Source organism: Saccopteryx leptura, chromosome 2 (genome assembly GCF_036850995.1).
Source record: "Saccopteryx leptura isolate mSacLep1 chromosome 2, mSacLep1_pri_phased_curated, whole genome shotgun sequence".
Taxonomy (NCBI): Eukaryota; Metazoa; Chordata; class Mammalia; order Chiroptera; family Emballonuridae; genus Saccopteryx; species Saccopteryx leptura.
The window spans coordinates 75,714,227-75,731,281 of NC_089504.1; the positions used below are offsets into that span (position 1 = coordinate 75,714,227).

General features: G+C 43.1%; 1 long non-coding RNA gene across 2 annotated transcripts in view; it reads right to left on the reverse strand.

Annotated features, from left to right (window-relative positions):
* Positions 1-17,055, reverse strand: part of LOC136393027 (uncharacterized) — a 63,607-nt gene that overhangs the window by 27,003 nt on the left and 19,549 nt on the right. For both annotated transcript variants that reach the window (XR_010749019.1, XR_010749018.1), the window contains exon 2: positions 8,785-8,930. This is a non-coding gene — a long non-coding RNA (uncharacterized lncRNA). The remainder of the gene's footprint in view (positions 1-8,784; positions 8,931-17,055) is intronic.

Genomic DNA, 17,055 nt, shown 5'->3' on the forward strand with positions numbered 1-17,055 from the left:
AGGGTCCCCCGGCACACCAGGCCAACGCTCTACCGCTGAGCCAACCGGCCAGGGCCAAATCTTGCCTTTTGTAGCAGCATGGATGGACCTGGAGAGCATTATGCTAAGTAAAATGAGCCAGCCAGAGAAAGACAAGTACTATATGATTTCACCCTTATGTGAAATCTAATGAACAAAATAAGCTAACATATGAAATAGAAACTCACTCAGAGAGAGCAGCTGACAGCTGTTGGGGGGAGGGGGGAGGGGAAGGGCTGGAGGAAAAGAAAAAAATTCCTAGACATGGACAACAGTGTGGTGATTGCTAGGGGTGGTAAGGGCAGAGGGGTAAATGGTGATGAATAAAGAAGACTCAGCTTGAGGGGTGAACACACAATACAGTGCACAGAAGATGTGTTGTAGAATTAAGCACCTGGAACCTGTATAATTTTGTTAACTAGTGTTACCCTAATAAATCCAATTAAAAAAACACTCATGGAGGTGTAAAGTATAGCACAGGAATATAGTCAATAATACTGTAATAACTGTGTATGGTGCCAGGTGGGGGACTAGACTTAGGGGGGGTTCACCTTATAAGTTATATAAATGTCTAACCACTATGCTGTACACTGGAAAATAATATAATATTAAATGTCAACTTTAAATGAAAATTAAAAGAAAATTTTAAATGCTATACAAAAAAAGAAAAATAGTAGTCTTAGAGATTATAGTAGTCATAGGTGGCAGGCATGACCCAAAATGAGGATTCCCTAAAACGCTGGAAATAGAGGAAAACTCTGCCCTCTGGGAGCTGAATGATATATATAAGCAAAGGAAGAATTCTATCAGAGGTAGTCAAAGTGACAGTAAAGGGACAGAGGGCACGATTCCCAGGCTAGTAAGAGATACTATAACTTGAAGTATTTCTGTTAACACACCTGAAGAGAATGTCTGTGGGGTTGTGGTAGGGTTGGTCAGTGAAGCAGGAATGAGTCAGACACAGACACTGACCGGGGCCTCTAGCCTGGGGTCGGGCCAGCGAACACCCTGGCCCATGGGCCAAGACAGCCTGCCACAGCCAGATCCCTGCTATTTCTCATACCTAGATGACGTGGCTATATAGGTCCAAACACCTCTGGATGCCCAAACAACAGAATTTCAGAGACTAAAAAGTTAAGTATCATCCCTGAGAAGTGGCACAAAATACTGCCACTCTGTGGAGTTGGGCTGGGGTGACAACAGTCCCTCCCCAGGTGGTGCTTCTCTGACTCACTGCCCTTCTACTAAATCCACCACTGATTTCTGCAAGCAACCAAAGCGGGAACAACACTCCTCTTCTCTTTCTACCCAGAGAGCACAGACCAATAGTTAAACAAATAAAGCTGTGGTGATCTGTTATGTGGTGCTATGTAAGAATATAAACATATGTCTGCAAGTCGGAATTGCATTTGTAAAAAATATACTAGCACATAGAAATAGGAGGGAAACATCCTCTGGTAGTAAAATGATAATGACATGAATGGGTTCATTGCCATTGCAGTATGACAAAGCTGATGATTTGGTAACAAGGCTAGAGCTGTGAAGGCATGCAGCCAGATCCCAGATGGGAGCCGCCTGCATGACCTGTGCTGGACAAATAAATCTACTAGAGCTGTAGCTATTACTCATACCACTGAAACTATGTAAGCACTGTATTGTACAGCACAGTATATAAGAATAAAGCAAATTTACCCTCCACTCTCCTCTTAAATATACTTGTTGGGACTTGTTCTTCCTCTTCCCCTGGATAAAAACTGGGCCAGTCCCTATGGCTTTTCTAATTATTCTCGGGTCAATATTTAATACATCAGTCTCATGTAATAGTTTAAACTTTCAAGTTTCTGGTGAGCTGGGGCCTCTCTTTCCGTTGCCCCAGCTCTGACTTGTTGCCAGCTTCTCTCTTGGGCTTTTACTATCCCACCTGTCTCTCCCTACCTGCTTTCCTAATGTTTCAAGAAAAATTATTACTTGTACCGTTAGGTTGAACTAGTCACTACTCTTTGGAACTGCCCAATTAATTGAAGTTCTATCCTTCTCCAGTGAGTAGTTCACTTGTGAGACCCTAGGAGACTCCTGATCAGACAAGGTCTTAGCAACAAATAATATTGGCTCCAGATGGTTCCAGGAGACTCTCATGAAGGGCCTGCTTATACAGGGTTAGTGGGATATAGAAGAAATGGTGTCACATACAGACTTGTAACAGTGGAGAGCCATTATCATCCGAGCGAGAGGACAAGGAAGGAAACGGTAGCGTCAGAGCCCAGTGAAGGCTGACATTGTGACAGAGGAGCTGCCCGGCCAGAGTGCAGTCCTGGAAGGATGGAAAGGCTGCCAAAGACACAATGCCAATGGCGAGGGAGCAGGAAGAACCTAGGACGGCCTCCTCTTACTCGGTGATTTCTTGCCAGTGCCTCACATTAGCCGAACCCAGCTGGTGACTAGCCAGCAAGGGAACTCAATAGTAGCGTTCGCAGGAGATAGCCTCCTGAGGAGAATGATGGATGTAGAAGGACAAACAGAAAAACTGGTACACCCCCATCACTAGGATTGCTCTCCTCCATGTACCCTGATAAAGGCAAGTGCATCAGTGTTAGGATGAGTTGCTTACTCTTTCCTAACCTTCTGGGAATTAATCCTGCAATGTTATCACTTCCTTATGTAGAGGGCCACAGAAAATACTCAGATGTCCTTTGCACATATTTACTATTTCATATTTAATGTATGATATTTAATATCCTGTTACATATAATATTTACTATGTTCACTGAGCTGCTTAGATCTTGGCATTGTGTTAAAATTCTCTGTATGTGTTCTCATTAAACCTCATGGTAGCTCAATGAGCCAGATACTATCTTTCACTGAAGAGAATGACTAGTGTAGAGAGAAGCTGATCCAGAGTGGTCAAGTGATTTAAGCCACGGGACTGTTTTTCTGGACTGTGCTGTCTCTAGGAACAGCAAAAATGCTTCTTGATTAATCATCATTTGTTTTTCTTTTTTTTCTTTCTTTTTTTAAGCAAAAGGGGGGAGGGTGGGGGAGAGAGAAAGAAAGAGACAGGAAGGGAGAGAGATGAGAAGCATCAACTCGTAGTTGCATCACTTTAGTTGTTCTCATACTCATCTTGACTGGGGGCCTCCAGCTGAGCCAGTGACCCCTTGCTGAAGCCAGCAACCTTGGGCTTCAAGCCAGCAGCAATGGGGTCATGTTGATAATCCCATGTTCAAGCCAGCGACCCTGAGCTCAAGCTAGTGAGCCTGTACTGAAGCCGGCAGCGTCCAGGTTTCAAACCTGACCTCGGCATCGCAGAATGATCATCTATCCACACTGCACCATCACCAGTCAGGCCATTTGTTTTGCTTTTTACCACTCCGCCTCATCCTTGAAGTTGGTATCAGAGGATTTAGCTTGGACTTGCAAACAACTGAGCTTGGTTCTGAGATCTGAGATTTCCAATGGGAACTGCTTTGCATCAAGCTGGTTAAAGAAAGCAAATCCCATGTGCTCTCCTTAATCGCTAGCTCATGCTTCTATCTCGTTGGATGTTTTATTTCGAGTCCCTTAAGGAACAACTGCCCTTCCCATTCTCCTCTGTATGAAAGCTCTTTCATGTCTTAAGACATAATTTAAAAGGCTCCCAAGGGGTATACAATCTATGGTATAGTTATTTTGTTCTGGTAAATTCTGAAATAGTAAAAAAAAAAACAAAACTGAAATAGTAATGTTCGGCTTTTGGCAAGAGATTGGTTTCTACCACAAGCTCCCTTTTTCCTTGATCAGATCTTTAGAGGAGCTAAATCTGGGCCTATGTGCTCAGCCCCATGGGGACTCTCCAGGGCCAGCCCAGGACTGCACACAGCCTGTGTTTCCTCTCAAGCACACTCTCCCGGGGCTATTCCAAGTGTGGAGGGAAGATACCTGGCGACACTCTCTGATGTCTTAACTGAACCAAGACACACTCTGCCGGAGCAAGGCAAGCTGACTGCAACGGAACTGACATTGTTTTAGTGTTACCATAACTCTTTTAAGATTTAGTTTTCAATTATAGTTGACATAAAATTGTAGCCTATGCTATCTTTAGTTCAATGCCTGAAAACAGTTGTTTCATCTATTTTATTCAGCTTTAGAAATGTTTATAGTAGAAAGGAAAATATAGAACCAGTTATTACTTCATGACCAAACATGGAAGTTCAAAGCATTCAGATTTTTAAAAAGAAAGAGTTCTTTTTACTGTTTCTTGTTTAATCTGTAATTGTTAAATGTAAATCCTATTGGATTAAAATATAAAAACATTGAATTTATGCTAAGCTTAGTAAGAAAGAACTCTGATCATTCATTTTAAACAAGAGAAGATCTCCCTCTCAAGGAAATAGCACTCATCTTGATCCAGGAAATGGGTAAGATGTTGTATTAAGAGAACAGTCTTGCCTGACCAGGCAGTGGCACAGTGGATAGAGCGACGGATTGGGATGCGGAAGACCCAGGTTCGAGACCCCAAGGTCGCCAGCTTGAGCAAGGGCTCATCTGGTTTGAGCAAAGCTCACCAATTTGAGCCCAAGGTCACTGGCTCGAGCAAAGAGTCACTCAGTCTGCTGTAGCCCCCCCCCCCCCCCCCGTCAAAGCACATATGAGAAAGCAATCAATGAACAACTAAAGTGTCGCAATGGAAAACTGATGATGGATGCTTCTCATCTCTCTCCGTTCCTGTCTGCTCCTCCCTATCTGACTCTCTCTCTGTCTCTGTAAAAAAATAAAAATGAGAACAGTCTTCAGCCCTGGCCAGTTGGCTCAGTGGTAGAGCATCAGCCCAACGTGTGGAAGTCCCAGGTTCAATTCCCAGCCAGGGCACACAGAAGAAGCATCCATCTGCTTCTCCACCCTTCCACCCCCCTTTCTCTCTGTCTCTCTCTCTTCCCCTCCTGAAGCCAAGGCTCCATTGGAGCAAAGTTAGCCTGGGCACTGAGGATGGCTCCGTGGCCTCCGCCTCAAGTGCTAGAATGGCTCCTATTGCAGCGGAGTAATGCCCCAGATAGGCAGAGCATCGCCCTCTAATGGGCATGCCGGGTGGATCCCAGCTGGGTGCATGCGGGAGTCTGTTTCTCTGCCTCCCTGCTTCTCATTTCAGAAAAAAAAAAAGAGACCAGTCTTCTTTCTCCATGCCCCACATCAATATAATGCAGCTGGAGACAGAACCAGTTCCAGGCATCACAAAGAAGACTAGAAACACCCCTAACACAGCCACTTGAACTATGGGGAAAATGTGTGTGTGTGTGTGTGTGTGTGTGTGTGTGTGTGTGTGTGTGTTTTGGGGCAGGGAAAATTAAATAGCTGGATTAATAAAGAGCTGGAGGCACTGGACAGTTGGCTCAGCAGTAGAGCCTCAGACCAATATACGGAAGTCCCCAGTTCGATTCCTAGTCAGGGCATACAAGAGAAGTGACCATCTGCTTCTTCATCCTCTCCTCCCTACCTTCTTTCCTTCTCGCAGCCATGGCTCAAATGAACAAGGTGGCCCCAGACACTGAGGATGGTTCCATGGCCTCACCTCAGGTGCTAAAATGGCTCGGTTGCTGAGCAACGAAGCAGCAGACCCAGATGGACAGAACATCAGCTTCAGATGGGGCTTGCTGGGTGGATCCTGGGTGAGGGCACATGTGGGAGTCTATCTTTTCACCTCCCTGACTCTCACTTGATTAAGATAATAATAACACTGAGACCCATGCTTGAAGTGGCATGGAGCTATCACAATAAACATAACACCGGAGAGAAAGAGTTTCAAACTCAAGAAACCACTAATGGACGGTCATTTATGGGAAGGACAACTGTAAGGGCCAAAAGCCCTTCCCTTTTGTACACAAAAATCACAACAGGCTGTTAGGGCCTCTCCTCTTAAAAAATATTAAGTGTAATTAAGCCCTTAGATGTATTTTCGAAGTTACCATAGAAGGGAGTATGAAACCCAAAGAGAAAGTGAGAAAGAAAGGAATTATGACAATGAATAGAATGTAGATTCAGAATCTTGTTATCAAAAAATGACCTGTCACCCTGGCCAGGAGGCTCAGTTGGTTAGAGCATTGTCCAGATGCACCAACGTTGCAGGTTCTATCCCCAGTTGGGGCACATGCAGGAATCAACCAATAAATGCATAAATGGTGGAATGGCAGATCAGCATTCTCTCTCCCTTCATCTCTCTCTAAAATCAATTAATTAAAAAAAAAAAATATATATATATATATAACCCGCTTTCTTCCCCAAGGTGGTAAAGCAAAAAGTACCATTACACGTGTGCTGTGCTTGCCTAGCTAGGGATCTTTGCTTAGACTTTTCCTTGTCCAAAATGTGTTTCTCAAGGCTAGGTAACATGCCATTACCCCCACCAAGTTTTCTCTCTTTCTTCTCTTCTCCTGAACTCTCATTGTACTTTCCCCTCATTTCTTATGGCAGTTATTACTTCCTTTATTGCATTATACTCATGCAGTACATCTTATGTCCTCACATAACCCTGGGCTCCTCAGGGTCATTCCTGTTTATATGCTCGGAATGTGCTGCAAATAAGAGGAGCACAAGGGAAGAGGGAATTGGAGGAAGATAGTCCAAAGGAATGAACTTCCAGTTATTAGAAAGATAAGTACTTGGGATGTAATGTACATATAATAACTATAGTTAACACTGCTGTATGATATATAGGAAAGCTGTTAAAAGAGTAGGTCCTGGCCTGACCTGTGGTGGCGCAGTGGATAAAGCGTTGACCTGGAAATGCTGAGGTCACCGGTTCAAAACCCTGGGTTTGCCTGGTCAAGGCACATATGGGAGTTGATGCTTCCAGCTCCTTCCCCCTTCTCTCTCTCTCCCCCCCCCCTCTCTCTCCTCTCTAAAATGAATAATAATAATAAAAAAGAGTAGGTCCTAAGAGTTCTCAACACAAGGCAAAATTTATTTTTTGTTTTCTTTTGTTATATCTATATGAGATGGTAGATGTTAACTAAACCTATTTTGATATTCATTTCATAATATATGTAAATCAAACCATCATGCTGTATACCATAAACTTACACAGTAATGTATGTCAATTATTTCTCAAAAAAATGGGGGGGGCCCTGCCGGTTGGCTCAGCGGTAGAGCGTCGGCCTGGCGTGCGGGGGACCCGGGTTTGATTCCTGGCCAGGGCACATAGGAGAAGCGCCCATTTGCTTCTCCATCCCCCCCCCTCCTTCCTCTCTGTCTCTCTCTTCCCCTCCCGCAGCCAAGGCTCCATTGGAGCAAAGATGGCCCGGGCGCTGCGGATGGCTCCTTGGCCTCTGCCCCAGGCACTAGAGTGGCTCTGGTCTCGGCAGAGCGACGCCCTGGAGGGGCAGAGCATCGCCCCCCCTGGTGGGCAGAGCATTGCCCCTGGTGGGCGTGCCGGGTGGATCCTGGTCGGGCACATGCGAGAGTCTGTCTGTCTCTCCCCGTTTCCAGCTTCAGAAAAATACAAAAAAAAAAAAAAAAAAAAAAATGGGGGAAAAGTCTGTATGAATAAATGAATAAGTAAATGAATGAAAATAGTGGCTCCAACTTCAAATGGGTACATTTTCTTCATGGGAAGCCTTCTCACTCACATGGAGCTTGACTGTAAAATACCAAAACAATTTCAAATTTGCTAGAGGACACATTAGCAACTTCTGTAGAAAAAAAAATTAATGATCAAGCTGGGTAATTCAGTTTAGTACAAAAATGAAAGTGCAACTATAATAGCACTAGCCTATGAAGTCCATCTTATAAGGGAGACAATGAAGGCACAGGCAGGTTTCAGAGTCAGTGCTAAGGAAGTGTCTGAGCTAAGGATTTCAGATGTGCACTCCTTTTTTTTTTTTTTTTTTTGGTTGGAGACAAGACAGACAGGAAGGGAGAGAGATGAGAGATGAGAAACATCAACTCGACCCCACACTCAAGCTGGGTGAACCTGCACTCAAGCCAGTGACCTCAGGGTTTCAAAGCTGGGACCTCTGTAGCCCAGGTTGTTGCTCTCCACTGCGCCACCACCTGTCAGACCAGACGTGCACTCTTAAGCTCTGGTCTATTGACTTCTTTGATGTGACTAACTACCTACCGGTCTAACTTATAAAGCATAGTCTCAAGCTGATTGCAAGTTATGTGATATCACAAAATTGCCATGTATTATTACTAACAGAAGTCCAGGTAATGTTTATATTTAGAATATTCCTTTTGTTTTTGAAATATAAGATAATTTAATTGCAAATGCAAACTAAACCCAGTGGAAGAAGGCAAAGAAGAGTAGAAGGCATAGCTTGCTACTTGTTTCAAGTTTTTGTGGACTCAATGACTAGACCCCTTGTCCAAAGGGAGCAGCCATAGAAGATAGTGACTGGGAAACAACCATTTTTGGAATCAGGCAAATCTGAATTCAAGTACTATTCTCACCACATGCTTCTAGGGTAACTTTGTACAAATTGAGTTTTCTCTAAAATTTATTTTCATCATCTCTAAAATAGAGATTAATAACAGCACCTATTCCTAGGGTTGTTTAAGAGATTAAATATACCAAGTATATTACCTGGGACACAGAAGCACTTGATAGGCAATAGTTTATACTTTCAGTGAATTCATTTACTTATGTGGAACCCAGTCCTCTTCCTTAGTTTTCAATTCCACCCACCTATCCTAAACACAAAATACAAGAAGTTCCACTCACAAAAGGCTGTTGTAGAGATGGGTAGGACTTTGTTCTGTCACTCTTACCCTATGGACAGTAATGCCTGAGGCACTCACCTGGGCCATACTACTTGTGGAGCCCCCACAGACATTTTCCACCAGGACCAGTTTTGTGGCTGGACTTCCCCTTTTGATTGAAGAACAAGATTTACTAATCACAAGTCCTAGAGGATACACAGCACAGCAGAGGGCACACAGTGAGGCTGTGGGTAGAGGGAGAGGGAGTGAATACAAATATAGGCTTCTGACTTTGTTCAAGTCTAGAGTACAGTGCCCAGCGTTTCATGTGCTTGTTCTTTATTGATAAATTTAAAACAAAAGTGGGAATTAGGATGTGAGACAGACAAAGTAGAGTCTTTCAAGTGGTCATTTAACAAAAGTACATTGGGCTTTCTAAAAGGGGAACTTCAGCCTGACCAGGTGGTGGCTCCGTGGATAGAGCGTCGACTTGGGATGCTGAGAACCCGGGTTCAAAACAATGAGGTCACCAGCTTGATCGCAGGTTCATCAGCTTGAGTGTGGGATCACAGATATGACCCTATGGTCACTAGTTTGAGCCCAAAGGTCGCTGGCTTGAAGCCCAAAGGTTGTTGGCTTGAGCCCAAGGTTGCTGGCTTGAGCAAGGGGTTACTGGCTTGAGCAAGGGGTCACTGGCTTGAGCAAGGGGTCCCTGGCTCGGCTGGAGCCCTCCCTCCCCATCATCAAGGCACATATGAACAACAAAGGTGTTGTAACTATGAGTTGATGCTTCTCATCTCTCTACTTTTCTGTCTGTCTCTCTTTAAAAAAAATGAGTAAATAAATAAAATAAATAAAAGGGGAACTTCATGGGTGGGATGGCCTGGTTTCTCAGTTAGTTGTTTTATGACAATATGTTTATTCAAGAAGGATGTCTTTGAAATGGATATTTGGCAATCAAAAGCTTAATGTCAGGTACTTACGCTACAAATTTCTATCACAGAAACCTGATACATTAAAAATTTAAAAAGCCACTTAGCCTGACTTGTGGTGGCACAGTGGATGGAGTGTCAACCTGGGACTCTGAGAACCCAGGTTCAAAACCCCGAGGTTGCCAGCTTGAGCGTGGGATTGTAGACATGATCCCATGTTGCTGGCTTGAGCCCAACGTCACTGGGTTGGACAATGGGTCACTGGCTTGGCTAGAGCCTCCCACCCCCCAACCCTCAGTCAAGGCATGTGTGAGAAGCAATCAGTGAACAACTAAGGTGCCACAACTACGAGTTAATACTTCTCATCTCTCTTCCTTCTTGTCTGTCTTTCTCTCGCGTGCTCACTTGTTCACTTGCTTAAAATTAGAAAAAGCCATTCTTTAAAAGATCCTTTCATCAAGTCCAGGGACCCTGAACTCCAGCCTACCTGGAGATTGTTGAGCCCTTTTTCTGCTGTCTTTGTTTTTGTTTTGTTTTTTAAGATTTTATTTATTGATTTTACAGAGAGAAGAGAGGGGATGGAGACTGAGAAGTATCAAGTCATAGTTGCTTCACTTTAGTTGTTCATTGTATGTGCCTTGACCAGGCAAACCCAGGGCTTCAAACCAGCGACCTAAGCATTCTAGACTGACCCTCTAGCCACTGTGCTGTCTTTTATGCATACCCTCCACCTCCAAATGTCTGTTCATTTCTAGTGTGCAAAAGTGTAAGCCTCACTTTCTATCCATGCGAGTCTTTTCCAGTTCAAAAACCACTTTTCTCCTAACAGGAATTTTGTGTGTGTGTGAGAGAGAGAGGCAGAGAGAGAGAGAGAGAGAGAGAGAGTCAGAGAGAAGGACAGACAGATTGACAGGAAGGGAGAGAGGTGAGAAGCATCAATTCTTCATTGGGGCACCTTAGTTGTTCATTGATTGCTTACTCATATGTGCCTTGACCGGGGTTGGAGGGTGGGGCTCCAACTGATCCAGTGACCCCTTGCTCAAGCCAGCAACCTTGAGTTTCAAGCCAGCAACCTTTGGGTTCAAGCTAGCGACCATGGGGTCATGTCTATGATCCCATGCTCAAGCCAGCGACCCTGCGCTCAAGCTGGCGAGCCGTGCTCAAGCCAGATGAGCCCATGCTCGATCAGCGACATCAGGGTTTTGAAACTAGGTCCTCTGTATCTCAGTCCAACTCTATCCACTGCACCACTGCCTGGTCAGGCCCAACAGAAAATTTTTTTAACTATAGATGTAAAATTTTTGTTCAGAGCCACTTACATTTGGTTTACATTTTGGAGTTCAAAATAAGAATTTCATGAGGCTGAAAAACAATTTTCACTACTAAAATTGGGGGAGGAAAGTTTTAAAAAACTATTATGGACCAATACTAAGAGTGAAGACGGCAAATTGACATTATACCTGAGAAACTGTATAGGCAAGTTCCCTTAAAGATGCCAGATCATGCTGGTGTGGTACTCAATTCTGTTTTGTTGAAATATATATTATGTGAAAAAATTAGCTAAGGAATTTTTAAAAATGCCAATAATACGGCACTTCTTACAGAGGCTACTGTAAGCTGACACCAGTTTGGCACATACCAACAGTTTGAAGAAGTGATCTCCCATTGCCTCAAGGGCAGTGGAATCAGAAGCCTGGCATATTTAGAGCAGTAACAGAGCCTTGCTGTTGGCTAACTCAACACCCTCCCTTCACAGATGAGGAAGTGAAGCCACACCTAATTAACACTCCAGTGTTTTCCATTGTCCATAGTCGCTCTCAGGGCAGGCCTCAGGGAGCAGGGATGAGACCCAGAGAATCAGGACAGTGCTGTGGAAGAGGAATATGAGCACTGGGGTTGGAGAACTTTGTCAAGCAGTTACCATACCTTCTGCTAGGGTCTGCATGTCTGTGTCCCCCTAAAATTCATAGGTGGGAACCTAACTCTCCAGATGGTGGTGTTAGGAGGTGGGACCTGTGGAAGGTGATTAGATCATCAGAGCAGAATTCTTATGAATGAGACCAGTGTCCCTGTAAAACAGGTCTCACAGAGAAAGCTCCCTTGTCTCTTCTGCCTTTTAAAGTTACAGTGAAAAGACAGCTCTCTAGGAAGTGGGTTCTTACCAGGCACCAGCACCATGATCTTGAACTTTCCAGCCTCTAGACCTGTGAGAAATGAATGCTGTGGTTTATAAGCCACATAGTCTGTCTTCATTATAGAAGTCCAAGTGGACTACGACACCTTCATTGGCCCAAGTCAACTCATCTATAAAAGGAGGGGTGGGGCTAGCTGACCAGGCAGTGGCGCAGTGTATAGAGTACTGACCTGGGATGCTGAGGACTCAGATTTGAAACCCTGAGGTTGCCAGCTTTAGCACAGGTTCATCTGGCTTGAGCGTGGGATCATAGACATGACCCCATGGTCACTGGCTTGAGAACTTAAAGGTCGCTGGCTTGAAGCCCAAGGTCATGGGTTTGAGCAAGGGGTCACTGGATCAGCTGAAATCCCCCAGTCAAGGCACATATGAGAAAGCAATCAATGAATAACTAAGGTGCCACAACTATGAGTTGATGCTTCTCATCTCTCTCCTTCCTGTCTGTCTGTCCACCCCTCAGTCTCCTACTAGAAAAAGGGGAGCTAATTCTTCCTTCAAAGGGCTATGTTGAAGTTATTTAAATATGTAATAATGAACATGAGATCTCTGTCACTAAGTCTAGAACATAGCAGGCACAAAATGAGAGATATCATCCTCTCTTCTCTCAGTCACATCAACATGCAAGTTATAATTAAGGCCAAATAATATCAACCAGAAAAAATAACGAGCACCGATAGTTGAGAGATGGTGAAATACGTGAGCATTTTTGTTGGTACACTTTGTTGGGATTCAGGAAGACTGTCTGCCCCACATTGTGCCAGTTGGCCAATGAGTGAAGCGACATCTGCTCCAAGTCCTGCATCGAGGAGTGGTACAGTCCAGCCAGCTCAGCCTGGTTTCCCGCCTGCACACCCTTTCTACTGGGTCCCCACTCATTTTCCAGGTCAGGCTCAGTCCCCTCCCAGTTCCCAGAGCCACTCTTGACCTGGGGCCAGGTGCGCTCAGATGACGCCTACTCCACATTTGGCTGCCAGTCTAATCCTGACCTATTGCCCAAGTCTTGATGACTAGGCTTATGCTTGTCTGCTTGCTCTCCTACCTGACTCCCTGCCCCACTGACCTGCTTCCTACTCTTCTCTGGCATCCCTGCATTCTGCCACAAACATCTGATAGGACGCCCACTACCTTGTCCACTTGGCCCTTCTTGTAGTCAGAATTTACAATGGCTTCCTGGCACAAAATGTTTTCTCAAAAAGCCATACCTATGATACCCATTCTGTACTTAGCTATGCTGACCTAACAAGTTCTTTCCTGGGAACTTTGAGAACTCAGAGACATAGAGTGGGAAGAGCTGAGTCACCTCTGACAGTGCACAGAAAATAAACTCACAGCTCTTCCTGTTTCTGAATGACTGACCCTGTCACCACCATTCCCGAGACTTTGCAATCAGCTTTGTCTTCTATGTGAGCTTCCACAATAAATCTATTTTTTGCTTAAGTGATAGATCTGTTTGTGGTACTTGCATCCATAGGAACTTTATCCAGTAAAAATCTCAATTGTTGACTACTGATCTGAACTCAATGTGACTTGCTTCCAGTCTAAGACCTCCGTTTTCGACAACCCGCCTAGCCAGGCCAAATCTTAAAGCATAACAATGTACATAGGTATTTAACATTTATATTTGTCTCAGTAATAGTAACTTCTTGGTTCTATCTATTTATTTATTCATCCAATGATACTTCTATCTTTATTGAGCATCTCTGCTACATACTTGGCACTGTCCATGGTACTGGGGCACAGGACTATAGCAGATGACAACCCTACTTTTAACCTCATAGGCAGTGGTGGGATTCACCCGGTTCACACTGGTTTGGCAGAACCGATACCTAATATTTGTTGAGTTCGGTGAACCAGTTGTTAAAATGGCACTGTAATCAGGGTTCTCTCTAAGGTGGGTGCCTGGGCAACTGCCCAATGTGGAAATCACAAATTTACATTCCTTAATCTTTTTTAACATTCATCTGCGCAACAGTGTATTCTATGTGCCTGCAGTAATGTTCATTCTATCCATAGGTAAAAAAAAATTGATGAAACTATGCTTGTAATATTTATTTACTCACTTCATAAAACTCACTATACCTTTGATGAAACACTACATTTTATTTGTTTTATTTTATTTTATTCATTGTAGAGAGAACGGGGGAAGAGAGAGAGAGAGGAAGACAGAAGGAGAGAGAAGGGGAGAAGGGCAGGAAGCCTAAACTCCTATATGTGCTTTGACCAGGCAAGCAGCCCAGGGCTTCGAACTGGTGACCTCAGCATTCCGGGTTGACGCTCCACCCACTGCACTACCATAGGTCAGACGAAATACTACATTTTAATTCCCTCACATGTGTTTCTTCAGTTTTCATATAAAGAAAAAAAGTGCCAAACAACCAAGGAGTGACAAGTTGTCATTGGAAATATCTTAAATAACAGTTTTATTGTTTTTTGTAAGGTATTATTTAATGTTTTTTCATTAATTTTTGTGTTTTTGGTTTTTTTTAATGTATTTTTCTGAAGTTAGAAGTGGGGAGGAGGCAGTCAGACAGACTCTTGCATGCGCTCGACCAGAATCCACTCGGCATGCCCACCAGGGGGTGATGCTCTGCCCATCTGGGGCATTGCTCCCCTGCGGCCGGAGCCATTCTAGCGCCTGAGGTGGAGGCCATGGAGCCGTCCTCAGCGCCCGGGTGAACTTTGCTCCAATGAAGCCTTGGCTGCAGGAGGGGAAGAGAGAGACAGAGAGGAAGGAGAGGGGGAGAGGTGGAGAAGCAGATGGGCGCTTCTCCTGTGTGCCCTGGCCGGGAATCGAACCTGGGACTTCCACACGTCAGGCTGATGCTCTACAGCTGAGCAAACCGACCAGGGCCTCGTTAATATTTTTTTAAATTATTTTATTTTTATTGACTTTAGTGAGAGGGGAAGAGAAAGGAGAGTGAGAGAGAGACAGGAACATCAAGTTGTTCCTGTATGTGCTCTGACCAGGGTTCAAATCAGCAACCCCTGCAGTTCTGGACGATGCTCTAATCAACTAAGCTATCTGGCCATGGCTTCATTAGTATTTTAAAACTCTTATAATCTAGTTTTTTGTACCTCTTTTATTGTGCTTATTTAAGTATTAAATGCATGAAATAAATAATAAACTACCTTTTGCTTTTTTACACTCAAAACAGTCATTAGGGCAGAGAGCCGGTTATTAAATTATTTGAATCTCACTACTGCTCAGAGGCCACTGAAGTTAACTGCCATACCAATCAATAATTAGTACAAAGGCTAAAGAGCTATATTGGAGGCAAAAATATGGGTCAATAAGAGCATACAGGTGGGAGCAAATGACTATTTTCAGAAGGTGATCGGAAAGTTTTCACAAAGTAACTAATGTATAAAATGAGTATTGGAGAATGAGGATCAGTTCACCGATAAGAGAATAAAGGTAGTACTACTTTAAAACAAATAAACAAACAAAAAAAATACATGGCAAGAATGGCAAATTTGTTGACTCTTCAACCTTGCAATGCCATTTCTGGGATGTATCCCACAGATGAACCTGTGCATATAACAAATGGCTTGTGTATAAGATTACTCATTGCAACACTGTTTGTTAGAGTGAGAGATTAAAAAAAACCCCAAATGTAAATTAATGAACACTGAGTAAATAAATATGGTAGATCCACCTGATAAAAGAATGAGGAAGTTCTATTAACCAATATGAAGGATCTTTAAGATACAGTGCTGTTAAAAAAAAGAAAAGAAAAAAAAAGCACCTGACCAGGCAGTGGCACAGTGGATAGAGCATCGGACTGGGATGTGGAAGACCCAGGTTCGAGACCCCGAGGTCACCAGCTTGAGCGCAGGCTCATCTGGTTTGAGCAAGAGCTCACCAGTTTGAGCCCAAGGTTGCTGGCTCAAGCAAGGGGTTACTCAGTCTGCTGAAGGCCCATGGTCAAGGCACATATGAGAAAGCAATCAATGAACAACTAAGGTGTTGCAACGCACAACAAAAAACTAATGATTGATGCTCCTCATCTCTCCATTCCTGTCTGTCTATCCCTCTGTATCTGTAAAAAAAAAATAAAAAAATAAAATAAAATAAAAAGCAACATGTAGAACAATACTGCCTTTTGTTTTAAATGTAGTAGAATGAGAATATATATTCATATTTTTCACATTTATATTAGAAAGCTAAGTTATATGCATGTGGTAAAAGTGGTGGGCATGGGGTGGTGAGAACAGAAAAAACAAGATAAAAGGGTGAGAATGGGACTTTTCACTGAAAACCTGTATTTTATGTTTTTAATTAAAATATTATCTATTTTAAAATGTAAATAAATTTTCAAAGACTACATCACAAGGAAACTGCAAAGTTATATATAGGGCTTAACAGACAACACCTTTTCTTAATGGCTCTATGAGTAAGACATTTGCTGGTAAAGAAAATGACAATGTTTTGCTTCACCTCCCTCTTACGTGGGTAGCAATACTGTAATAGCTAACTGCTCACAACAATTTCAAAATATGAGATTAGGTAACTTTAAAAACACAGATGTGAGTGGAGATTTATGGCTGGTGCAAAAGCAAAACATTGTTGGCAAGGAAACCTAACACACAGATTTGGAGGCGGAATTTTCATTCCTTCTTCCGTGGGTGTATTCATTCAATTTAAACAACATTCCTCAGCCTCATTTTTAAAAGGCTGTAAAGGCTTCTCATTTAAAACAAATAAAAAAACATACCCTTAAGTCATCTTATAAGAAAAAAATCCATTGTAATGTTGAATTTTAGAAGCCTCCCTTGTGGAAAATATAAGACATGAGGCTGGAAAGTCTTGACTTCCTCAGGCATTTGGCCAGTGAATCATTAGACAGGATTTTTATGAGTTTTAAATTTTTTTCCCCATTCTTCCAAGCTTCAGTGTACTTCTGTTTAAAAGGAGAACAGTAGTCCCCTCTTAGATGTTTCATGCCATCTGATTATTATAAAATCCATGCAGACACTCAAATGGAAGATAATTATAATTGAGTAAAATCAGTATCATTCCAATGTGTCTTCTGATATTTATCATTACCTGAGAGTTTAGTCCTCAATTTAATAGTTTCAAAACTTTTTGTTTTCAATTCACCAAAGGATAACCAGATTTGAGGGGGCAGTTGGGTCACTACACCAAAACTCAGAAGAATCTTGTTTTTGTAGATAGCTGTTGTTTCTGTCTGTCCCTTACTACCTTCCTGCCTCTGAAGAACTGGTCTCCCCTCCACTCACCGG